The sequence below is a fragment of the Phasianus colchicus genome, chromosome 2 (genome assembly GCF_987193195.1).
Source record: "Phasianus colchicus chromosome 2, bPhaCol1.hap1.1, whole genome shotgun sequence".
Lineage (NCBI taxonomy): Eukaryota > Metazoa > Chordata > Aves > Galliformes > Phasianidae > Phasianus > Phasianus colchicus.
In genome coordinates, this window is record NC_143437.1 from 87892508 (window position 1) to 87905036 (window position 12529).

A 12529-nucleotide genomic window follows, 5' to 3' on the forward strand; every position below is an offset into this window, starting at 1 on the left:
TTCACCAAAGGAAAGCCTGGCTGGTCCCAGCGCAGAGCTCCTCACTGCATCCCTTGGCCCATGCATGGTGATAGGCTCTGTCGAAACTGCATGGGCATGAAGGCATGCCCCAAACACATCTCAGTCATCTCCATAGGGATGTCTTTCCACTCATGGAAATCACTGCCTAGGTGAGGAGGAAGTTAAAATCTATTAACATCCATGCTTAAAGGCACCAATGTTTTGTAACCTGCTTGAGCTGCTGGTACACTGGAACAGGTTTGAGCTCTCATCTCAAAATCAGTTTAGTGGGCTCACTTGGTTGAGACCTTTTAAATGTCTTCAATTTTCAGCCTGAAGCCATACAGACATGGTTCACCCACTCTTGGGTCCAATGCAGATGCGGCTGGATGATGCATTTTTTGTCTCAGCCTTCCTTTCTCTTCATCTTCTGTAGGACCCTTGTGAGACCAAGGAAGTTCTACACTACACCCTGAATTAATCTCAGGGCTGAAAACTGAGTAGAGGGAAAGATGAGAGAACACAACAGATATAAATGAAGCCAGAAACAAAACTGATTGGCACTTTCTAGCTTCTGCAGAAACATGGTAAATCCTGCACGAGTCTCTTCTTCCCTCACACTGATATCCAAATTCTAAAAGTTTCTGACCTTTGTGTGCTTTCCTGCTCATCTTCCTCTGCTGAAATTGCCTCAAACTGAAAACAAAACCGTTCTTCACATTTTGAAATCTGTCTCAGAAGCAAAGGGATCCTTTTCTCCTTCTGTCATCGCAAATGATGAGAAGAGCTGATAATCTCTATCACAAGTTGGCTCAGCACCGCCTTCTGTGAGATCTAGTTTCTACTTGCTCATAATATCACCAGAGATGTTTTCTACCTCATGAGTCTGACTCAGATTCAGATATTTTCAAGAAAGCATCAGCTAAAATGATCACATCTTTCTGATAATGTGTTTGCCAGAGAATATGGTATGCAGTACACTGAAAAGACACACAGTAATCTTGCTATCCAGACCACCTCGCTTTAGAAAAAGTCCTTTTGCAAAGAGAGTTGCTTAGCAGAAAGATCACCAATGAGCCTTTTGCTGCAACAACCATGACATTTGTACAAGATCCCTCTGGGAAAAAAAAAAAAAAAATCGGTTTGCATACATTCAGCAATACATGTGCCTAACAAGTCTAATATTTAGCAGCCAAAAATCCCACATTATCCATGAACTCAGTGGACACCAGGCTGAACATAAGTCAGCAGTGTGCCCTTGTCAGTAAGAAGGCTAATGGTGCTGTGGGATGCATTAGGCAAGGTATCACCAGTAGAGTGAGGGAGGTTCCTCCCCCTCAGCACTGGTAAAGCCACATCTAGAATCCTATGCTCATCTGGGGGCCCCTCACTACAGAAGAGACGTTGACATACTGGACAGAGTCCAAGGCCACAACGATTAAGCGGCTGCAGCACTCTCTTGAGAGGAGACGCTGAGAGAGCTGGGACTGCTCAGCTTGGAAAAGAAGAGGCTCAGGGGGATCACATCAATGCTTATACATACCTGAAAGGAGAATGCAAAGAGAACAGAGCCAGCTTCATTCCCATGCCCAGTTCCAGGACAAGAGGTGACGGGCACAAAGTGAAATACAGGGCATTCCCTCTGAGCACCAGAAAGTACTTCTGTGCAGGTGACAGAGCACTGCCACAGGCTGCCCAGAGGCTGTGGAGTCTCCTCCTTAGGTATCTTCAATCTGAATGTGGTCCTGAGCACCCTGCTCTGGGTGTCCCTGCTTGAGCAGGGGTTGGGCCAGATGCACCCACAGGTGCCAATCTCAACCAGCCTGTATTTCTGTGACATTAGTTGCTCCTTTTCAGGAAAGTGGACAACTTGGCTCTGCAACTTGGCTCCTGTGACCCAGGGACATGCTCCTTGCAAGCACTGGTCAGAGCAAGGTGCTTGCTCATTTACTAGATCAAGCAAAAGTGAAATTCCTCTTGAATTTGTCATAACAGCACAGATTTACCTCTGTATAGGGAACAAAGGCATGTGACTGCACTGGCTGCACAGTCTGTGATCTGTGGCACTAAGCAGCAAATAGAGAGAATCACAGCATGTTTGCTGAGCCTCAGTCCATACCAGAAAATCTAAAAAGAGAGAGATTTATTTTGATTTCAGCCCTACACTACTTGTTGTGAGGGAGAATGGAGAACTGTTGTCCGTAGAACTGACTTTGTGGATGGCTGCTGTTTTTCAGTAGGTAAATCCTCGTTCCATCTCAAGCTTTAAAGGGCTCTGCACTTATCTAACAAGCTGTGTAGCAGTTCAGCATTGTCAGTCCTCTTACTGGCATCTAGCAGAAAAAGACAGGGCCCCAGCTTGCTCCTAGAAGGGATCGAGCATTCCCTGTGTGATGAGAGCAGATACATTCACAGGCAGCCTAAGAACAAGCTGCTTAAAAGCAAAATGTGCACACAGGGATAAGGTTTTTTCAGCCTCCATAAGTGTTGATGCATCTGTAAATGGATGTAGATCAATTATTGATTTTCACTGAAGCAGCATCAGAGTTCTCATATTAGGGACAGAAAAATCCTCTCTGTTCACTGTAAATCTAGGGTTTGCTGCTTCTAAAACCTTTTACCTCTTTTTCCAGCTTCCCAAATCAATTCTTCAATTTTGCAGCAGCCAAAAGCAACATCTCTCATGCTGGGTGGCTTTCCAAAAGCCACCCAAAAATCACAGTGGGCTCCAGTTGTTAAGGGATGGCCATGGGTGCAGGAGGAAAAGCTTGCAGCTTGCTTGCTCGGGGACTGTTATCAGAACAGTGGTGATGGGTTCCAGTTCTTTTTCTTCTTCACAGTTAGCATAAAGAACACTAAGAAAGAACTGATAAATCTGTTCCTCCAACAGGATGGTAACTGGATGCTGCCCTTGGCTCCCTGCTTTGGGTATCCCTGTTTGAACAGGGGTCAGATGGACCCAAAAGGTCACTGCCAGCCTCAGCCATTTAGAGATTTTGTGACTCTTTCCTCACATAGCCTCTTCTGAAACTGCTCTCCTTCACTCATTGTGCACAAGGCAGTATGTTCCTACCACACTCTGCTAGTTTCCCTGTTAGAGAAGCAGCAGGTTGTACTTGGAGTTAAGACAATGACATCGTGATCAAGCACCACATCACTTGGTGATGGGGTTTGTTAATTTTTATTTGTTTTAAGATGCAAATACTTCATCTGGACCTGCCATGGGTGTTTTCCTTCTGTCCTACCTATTTTCTAGCATTCCAAATCTTTCTCTCTGCTTATTTGAGTACTAGGTTTGGTTTAGAACCTGGAAACCAGCATGGTTGTTGAGTGGGGAACAAATATCCAGATTCAGAGTCTTTTGGTGCTTCTCAGGTCTCTATCCATGGGAAGCTCTGGACGTGGCTCCTCTTCTGAGCTGTGAGAAGGAGTCTCCACAAAGATCCACCAGTCCTGCAGAGCTGTGTTTGGAAAGATAACACAGCTGCCTCTTTCTGAAGCACTCATCAAATGCCATGCCACCAGAGAAGGTCATTAACAAGTAGAAAAATAAAGGCATACTTGGCCAGTCACCTTAGAAGACTTCAGCAGCTATGGGAGATTGATCTTTATTGGAGAGATGCCTCATGCACCAGAAAGGAAGAATGGAACAACCATGCTGGTACTTGAAGCAAATGTGTCTAGCATAAATATGTCTGTTTATAACAGAAGAATCCTTTATAAGGGAAAGATGTCCAGCCTTAATTTTTCTACCGAGCTTGTCCTCTGGCAAAACTTGCTGTCATGATTTCAAACGTGTTTACATAGCACAGGCTTTCCATTGTTGGAAAGATGACGTGGTTTAACAGAAGCTTAAATTAGAAAAAATAAAAGGCTGAAAAAGCTAAGTAGATTTTTTTTCTTGAAACTTTAGACTGAAAAAAAAAACCAAGGTAGTTTTTCATGAACACGTTCACGTTTCATGAACAAACATGAAATTCTTGTATAGTTACAGATGTCTTTTTGCCAGCCTTCCCCCCAGCTCTGATTTTTATAAGCTGTTGGAAAGTGTTTGACAAGCCATATCAAGTAATAATCGAAAGATAGGAATGTTTGGCAAGGAGGATGATCCCATCAGACCTAGAAGAAACAGGCTTAGCTGCAGGGATGCTCAAGCATGGGTGCCTGCAGCAAAGGAAGGGTGAGTGGTGATTGTTCACTTGCTGGAGGAAGAAGAAAGCCTCCTTCTGAGCAAAAGGGAGGGCCAGCTTTTAGGGCAAGGGCAGCAGGAGCAAGTCATTACCTGTTGCTGGTAATGTCCTTGTGGGATCGGATCAGGGATGCCCCTGGGCTCACACTGCTGGTGATGCTGTTGTCAGCAGAGCCAGCCCCTGTGGTCAGAGGGGTACAGCCTTCAAAAAGAATACGAATTTGGAAAGATCAAGCTCCAGTCAGAATCCACAGCCAAAACAGTAACCAAGTCTAGTAAACATGGCACTGCAAGGAGGAAGAAATGTAGTGAGCTACTCTGTGCTTTAAGTATGCAAGAGCACAGCAGTGCAAGCTTTTATGGAAATAGTTCAGTTAACAAGAAAGATGGAACAAACTACATGTTCTGCATGCTGTAGGAGTTTAATAGCCCTAAGAAGTGAAACCAATTCTGTTGCTGATTCTCATGCTTAATGGGTGGTAAGCTTGGAGTTTGGCAATACACAGCACGCATAGAACATCTTTATGCAACACTCTGCAAATGTCAACATGTTTCTTTCCGGCTGATCAACTTTTGCAGACCTTTGAAAACGAGGACATCCAGTGGCTAAACGTTGCAGCAGCGATTTTCACGAAGGATTTGTGTTTGTAGCAGAAACACCTGACCCGTTATGTCAAACTTCTGCACTTCACAGAGGCCTAAAGTAGGTCGTGTGTGGAGTAAAGGCTTTTAAATAAGCTTTCCACACTGGGGTAAATTCCACGTAATCAAGAGCTTACAGCTGCAACAACCTGGGGTCAGCCTCAGTAAGTTTTACCCAGCTTCATCTTCTTTTCTCTGCTTCCCTACGATTATAGGCTCACAATTTTATTTGCATCTTAAAACAAATAAAAATTAACAAACCCCATCGCATTTCTAGGTGAGCCTCTAGATATCTTATTTAGCTATAGATGGTAAACACGGCTGTGAGTTTTAAATGCCCTTTGTTTCCAACCAGTCCCTTTGGAACCAATCAGTACAGCAAGCAACCTGCACCATACCATCACAAATTTAACCTTAAATGCCCCATATTAACTCCTAGCTCTTGTTACTGTAATATTGATAGCAATTAATTGACGGAGATAATTTGAAACAACATTCTAGGATGCAAAAAATTGCACCTTGTAGGAACCACAGTAGAAATAAAATGAAAATACATAAAAATCAAAATCTCTTCTGGAGGAAATGAGCCACTTTTGTGCATTTACAAGCTTTGATTTTCCCTTGGGATTGGCTGTCCAGTATCACACACAAGAAGTAACATCTCACCTAAAGCCAAACATCTTGAGGAATGATGAAACAAGAAACCCTTACCTTATTCGAAAGTTGCTTTGAATTAATGTCCCTTAGGATGAGAAGTAATGGCCTCAAGTTGCACCAGAGGAGGTTCAAGTTGGATATTAGGAAAAAATTATTCTCAGAAAGGGCAGTAAGGCACTGAAACAGGCTGCCTGGGGAAGTGGTGGAGTCATCATCCATGGAGGTGTTCAAGAAATGTGCAGATGTGGCACTGAGGGACACAGTTAGAGGGCATGGTGGGGATGGGTTGGCAGTTAGACTAGTTGATCTTAATGGCCTTTTCTAATCTTAATGATTCTGTGATTCTTTACTTACATGTTTCAGAGCAATTCCTTGAAGGTCTGTCAGGTAGCTCCTCATGCACCCACCATAGCTTTGAACCAGCAAAGCACTGAAAGCAAGGGAATAAGCTCCAGACCTCCTTCCATTAGTAGTTTTCAGCATGGCATGCATGGAACAGTCAGAAAACAGGGATCTGTGTGATCTCTATCTCCTTCTCCCACTGCTCTTTTTCGCTTTCATTTAAGCTAGGCTTAAATCTCTGCACCAGAAACTGAACCCAGTGCTCATGGTCAGCAAACAGAGTGCAGCTCCAAGTACCCAACCCAGCACTGCTCTCTGGCAGTCAAGTGCAGACAGAGCAGCTCCCAGAGGGTTTCAAGTCACCTGTCCATCCCAAGCCAATCTTCAGCCTAAACCTTTCAGCTGCTGAGAAAACACTCTTCTCCTTCATCTCCTCTTGCCCTGACTTTCCTGTGCATTGGCTGCAGCAGAGAAATAATCCAAATCAGTATGAGAAATACAGAAAGAAAGATTTATCTTTTTTCAATTATTATTGACATTGGTTTTTGAACCAATGCACTCTCTACTTACAAGAGCACTAGATCTTATTCCAGAAAGGAGGTGGAAATGTTTGCTCAGCAATCTGGGAGCCTATTTTTACAAATGTGTCTCGCTGTTAAATCAGGAAAAAATTCAACTTGGTGCAATGAAGGGTTCAGGAACATAAGGCAAAAGAGGAGAGAAGCTCTGGCAATGCCAGTTGTGATGAGCTCACACTGCTATAAGACTAAGAATTTACAGCTTTCACATTTGGGAACTATATTTAGAGCTCAGGGGAAAAAACAGCAAGGAGAGAGCGTGGTGAGCGCTCCCATTACTGTATTTGATGGAGAGTTGTAGTTTTCAAGGCTGACTCTTCTTCTAGGATTACAGCATATTTTTCTTCTCTCATCGGAAGCTTAGGAAGAGCAGGAAATAAATCCCATTGTGGATTTCTGCACGCTTAAGTAAAATGTTCCTGTATTATAGGCGCTATCTGGGGCAGCCCTGCCTTTTGGCTAACAGCATATAAACTCCTGCCATCTTTCACTTTGCAATGTGAAATTGAAGAGCAGGAGTGAGAAATTCGGGTTATTTTATTCTCCACTACTGTTGGGGTCTTCGTCACTCTAGCACATCACAGCTTTTCTGGATCATCAGTAACATACACAGATACTTATCTGATTTTACTTATTGGTAAAGTTAACATTAGTTTGGGAGCAGATGCTTAAAACTATGCACTAAGCAAAGTCAAGTCAAGGTTCCCAGTCAGACTGAATTGCCTGCCTTTCCTCTCCGTTCCTCCACAGGTGTAACTTTAATTACATAAACTTCATAAAGCAGCTCATGAGAGCAGCTAAATTACAGACAGCAGGCAGGGACAGGTGTGGAGAAGTAGTTAGGAGCTCTGAGAGGTGTTGCAACCTGTGCTGCAGTGCAAGAGATTTGCCAAAGCGAGTGAATATCATCAACAGCGGAGCCTCAAGGCTCTATGCTTCCTACAGTGACACTGTGATGAGTTTTTGACACAAAGCCCCTACCTGCTAGCAAGAACTTCATCCCAAAATTAGAGAGATCTTTTCAATTAGCTTAATCTTGCGGCTAAATTGTTCTGGCTTAGTACAAGGTATCTGCGTTTCACTGAGTTCATTATGAATGCAACCACAAAGCATGTACTTATTTCTCCGGAGGCTGACTCAGATTATATGTTGACAAGTTATACATTGACAGATTACATGGTGACAAGCGATTCATCCTTCCACTCCTCTCACCAGTCCATCAAAGACTGAAACCCTACTGTACACAGACTGAAAGTGACAAAACAACCGCATTAGTTCCTTCTCATGTGTTTCATTTGGGTTCAGATGTCTGCTTTCAGCTGTGAGGCATAAAGGCAAAAATATTCCTCTTCTCCCTCTTTCAAGTGAAAAAAAAAAAGTTGTTTGTGTAAGAACTCTAAGTAACAAAACAACAGCAAATACATATTTCAATATTTCCAATGGTAAAAAACTTGCATAGGCATTGTTGCCACTAACATCAAACTCATGTCTGTACCAAAATACTTCTCCTCATTCTGCTCTGTAAGACATTGAAAATGTTCTTTTTAGTCAAAGACCTTCAAAAAATTATGCAGCATCCATGCTTCATCTTCCACAAATTAAAAAATATATATATCCATATCATTGATTTTCAACAAACCGGATACTACAACATTGTCATTTTCTCCTTATCACGCTGAGCCCATGATCTGGATGGAAACCTGCTGTCTGTAATCAGAAAAAATACATGGCAGAGAATTGCTGGCTGGTTCTTGCTGGGGTCTGAAAATAGCAAGGCAATGTCTGCTGTGTTTTGAAGAGATTTATCTAGCTTTGACCAGAGTGCTTGCAATTTTGAAGTCTGACTACAGCTATCATTTTACATTGAAAAATAATAGGTGTGTATCACAGAGGTTTGTTTTTCCAGTTTGCTGATAGTGGATTTTTTGTACAACTATTGGACTTCACAGACAATGAATATTGCAAAACAATTTATCTGACAGTCTAAGTAGCTGTTATTGTTTCTGTATTTCTCAAGTTCCAGTATAAATGTTATAGAATAAATTGCAGAAGTTGAATATTAGCAGAGAAAAAAGTGGTACAGCTTGCGATCCAGCGGTCCAGGCCTGCATGTCCCCCATCCACCCAGAGCAATGCTTAGGAGTCAACCTCTCCACTCACATTTGCTCTTCAAAACCTGGGGCTTTTATGTGGGTAACTCCTACTGATGTCTCCATAAAGTGAGCACTACCACCCCCATGGCCTGACAGCATCAGCCTGACTTCCTGAATCCCATTTTGCCAGAAGCATTGTCTCATGCAAGCAGGGGATGTTCCAGTACTATCTGCCATTAAGACAGGTAAAGAGGAAAAGCAGAGAGCCAGTGGGGCTTCCTGCAAAGAGAAGCACAAGCCTCACAGTCTGAACACAAATGCACGGCGGCACATCTGGCAAGCAGTGTCACTCTCCTTCAGCCTCCTGTGCTTACATTTTTCCAAGTGGAAAGTGGCAGTCCATGATCAGCATGCCCCAGGGAACTGCTGCCTTGCCCCTAAGGAAATGTGACATTTCCTGCAAATTGCAGAGTGCCAAATGTGGCATTCGAGGAATCTGAGCATGATTTCTGGACATTAGTGGTCCTTCCTGTGGCAGAGGGGTTCAAATTTAATGATTCTTGGTGCCCCTTCCAACCCAAGCCATTCTATGATTCTATTATGCCCAACTGAAGTGAGCTCAGACCTCTGCCCATGGGTGCTGCCGCATGCCTGGAGAAGAACAGGCCACAGCCACCAAACCTCCTGGGAGAGATCACCAGGCCTCCATACAGCTGTCTGTGACCAGCCTTGTGCCCTCAGCATGGCTGGTGCTGCTCTGAAGCTCTTTGTCCCCACTGGATAAAACAGCACAGAGGACAACACAAAAAAAGCAGCCTACCTAAAAAGCTATAAAAAGGCACCAGAGTTGCAGGTGGGGTAGGGGCAATGCTCAATCCTCATGCCTCACCCACAGCTCCAGGTCCCCTTCAGCCCACACATGCAGGCATCAGAGGAAAAGTCCCATTTTCAAATGCTAACTCGGACATTCTAAGCCTGAGTTTGAGCCTGGCATCTGTGCTCGGGAACACAAGCACCTATTTCACACCAAGTGTCAAATTGGCCAGTCAAAGTGTGAAGAAAACTTATTTAGCAGCCTGAAAAAAGTATGAGTAAGCACTCAGAGATAGCAAACATACCCTGTTTTTGTGCACATCAACAGAATCCTGATTATTTTGGGATCCATTATGCAGTAGGCAGCTGTGTCCCTGAACTGGGAGGCTGCCTCTAGGAGCGCTTTGCAAAAGGGAAATGCCACTGCAAACACATTTATAACATTATTCATGATTCAGAATAGGGATTGGTTTCAATGTGGGAACTAAGGGGACACCCTGAAAATGAGGGCTATAAAAGGAAAATGTGTGCACAACATGAGGTAGGCAGAATGTATACTAGTGAATCCCACAAAGGTTTTCCTTCTGTAGCATTAAGTTGCTGCATTGCATCAGAGCAGGAGGACGAAGGGTTACAATGCAAGGGAGCAGCAGGCAGACAGACAGCAAAGCTAGGTGGAACAGTAAGGGAAGGGGTAGGGGCACCACAAGGATTAATTCCCATTTCAGCTCCTGAAGAGAGGCTGGAAATGACAGCAGGCTTTAGCAGAAAAGAGGTGAAACATCTTAGTGTTATGGGGAAAGCTGGCAACACTAATAGTTCCATTAGCATGTTGGATGGGAGACCAGCAAAACTGAGTGTTATTTTTAATCTCCGATTAGCCTGATATTGCTCTGATTTTTAAGGTTGCCCACACTTGTGGTTTGGCATCCATCTTGAGGAAAAACTTGCAAGCTGCATACCAGCCTGCTCATAAGGCAATTATTGAGAGGAAATGATCCAAACCATGATTTTTGTAATTGCTGAATGGAGCTGCAGACTCAAACTGTGCTGAACTTCAGGAGGGAGCAGGAGCCCAGATCTGCTAAAATACTCAAGGAGACAATACAAGCCCTGCTGTCCCAGAAAGGACAACAAGAGGCAGAAGATAGGCTTCATGAAGTTATAGAGGTGCCTGCAAGACCCCAACCACCTCCTAACTCTCCCCAGGACCATATTCACATGGTGATGTGGTCATCTTCCTGCTGGCATAATGCTTACTGCCTGGAAATCAGAATATAACAGCCTTCAAAAAAGCTAAACAACCTCTAAGCTCAAGTGAGCAACAATACCTGAGGCAGTAGGAGGGACTAATCAGCCCAATATGGAGGGCAAGGGGCAGCAGGGCATCTGTGAGCAGGATCAGCCCCCCCAGAAAAAGCCTCCACTCTCTTTTGGGGCAGGTCAGCTGGAAACCACTGCTCTCAGATTTATAGCAATTCTTTCCCGGAATAAAGGATTTTTTTTTTTTTTTAATTAAACTTAATTCAGCAGATGAATAGATGATGGATAAAGGATGAAGCTTCCTGTTCAGAGCCAGGAGAACTTCAGTAGGGCAAATGGTTGCCCTGTCCCATGCAAAACTCAGCATCTCAGTGGGTTGTAACAACTACCAGGAACCATGAGGAATGCTAAACACTGTGCCAGTCACAGCAGCACCAAAAATACAGTCTGTCACATACTTGATTTTTTCTCACAAAATTCTCTCTGTGCTGTAAGTGCCATAATTTGGAGAAAATTACACTGTTTTCAGTGTTTACTTAAATGCAAAATATAGCTCAGTCTTACTCAAAGAACTGAGACAAATGCTTAACACATGATGCATGAGTTCTTCCACAAAACTGTAAATACAGATTATAATCAAGACACACTGTCATTATAGCACTGAAAGTTTTGATAACACTGAATGATTAAATAACTCAACAGTAGAGCCAGTCTGAGCTTTTGTTGAGGAAGCTCTTCCCTAAGCCTCTCTTGTTAGGCAGGCCAAAGAGATGTGCTTTTTGCTATTCAGACTGGGCTCACATTGCTGTTCATCACAGCCGTCAGCTGTGCATTTTCAGTGGTGACTACATTGAGAAATAGCATTTTGTAGTTGAGAATTTGCTCTATCAGTGTGACGGTGGTTATTGTATCTATTGAACTTTCCATGGAAATAAGTAGGAGGCATTAGTTTGAGTGATCTATGCACATCACCCCAGTTCACTAGGCCAAAGAGTGGATGGGGAAGTCTGAGAGGCAAGGCATACTTTATCTCCTTACATATTCCTCTCCCCCTTAAAGCATGAGATCATTTTGTACTATGACAACAAGTTCAGTATGGCTGCCAGCCTCCTAATGATGCCACATACCCTAATAAAGACAAGAATTTAAAACACTGTCCACTTGATTACCCGGGTGATGAACACCCAGAAAACAACAAAACACTGCTGCATTCACCTTGCAGTTTCAGAGCAGCACCAAGGATTTTAACCAGAGGGATGTGCCACTCTGCTTGAGGTCAGCACTGTTCACCTCTCAGTAGTACAAGCAAGCTGAGGCTTTCTGGAAACCTGCAGAAGCTGTTTTGTGCTCAAGCCCCTGGGACTTCTACGCAGCATTTCATTCTCCTCCTGATTTTCTAAATGCCGAAAGCCAGAATTCAGCTGTCAGCCCCAATGCAGCACAATACTAATGCTCTGAGAAGTCACACTTTAATGCACCACTTTAGCGTTTATCTAAGTTTCAGACAGACTAATTGTCTAACTTCCAGCCTGAAGGGTCTGAAAGCACTGAAAAGCACAGCAACACAGGTAACTATGGGAGATGTGCTCTGCAGAGAGTTGGCTAGAGCACTTCTGTGGGAGAGAAAAGCAGAGAACGTACTGTGTGTTGTAAAGAACTGTAAGAAGGGAAAGTGCCTCATTGGGAAAAAGAAACTTTGGAACTGTAAGGAGCAGGGTAGCAGGAGGACAAGGCTTCAGAGGTCAGCATCTCAAGGAGAGAGATCATCTCCCCTGCCATGTCTCAGCAGCTTTCTTGCCTTCTGCAGAAGAGAACGCTTCCTTCTCCCAGAGGCAGGCAGCAGCTTGCTCCTCTGTTTCTACCCAAACAGCTTATATTCCTGCTTCTGCAGGCTTCAGCAAGCAGCATCTCCTCTCCTGTAAGCTTCACCATCTTGCAGTCAAGAGATGGGG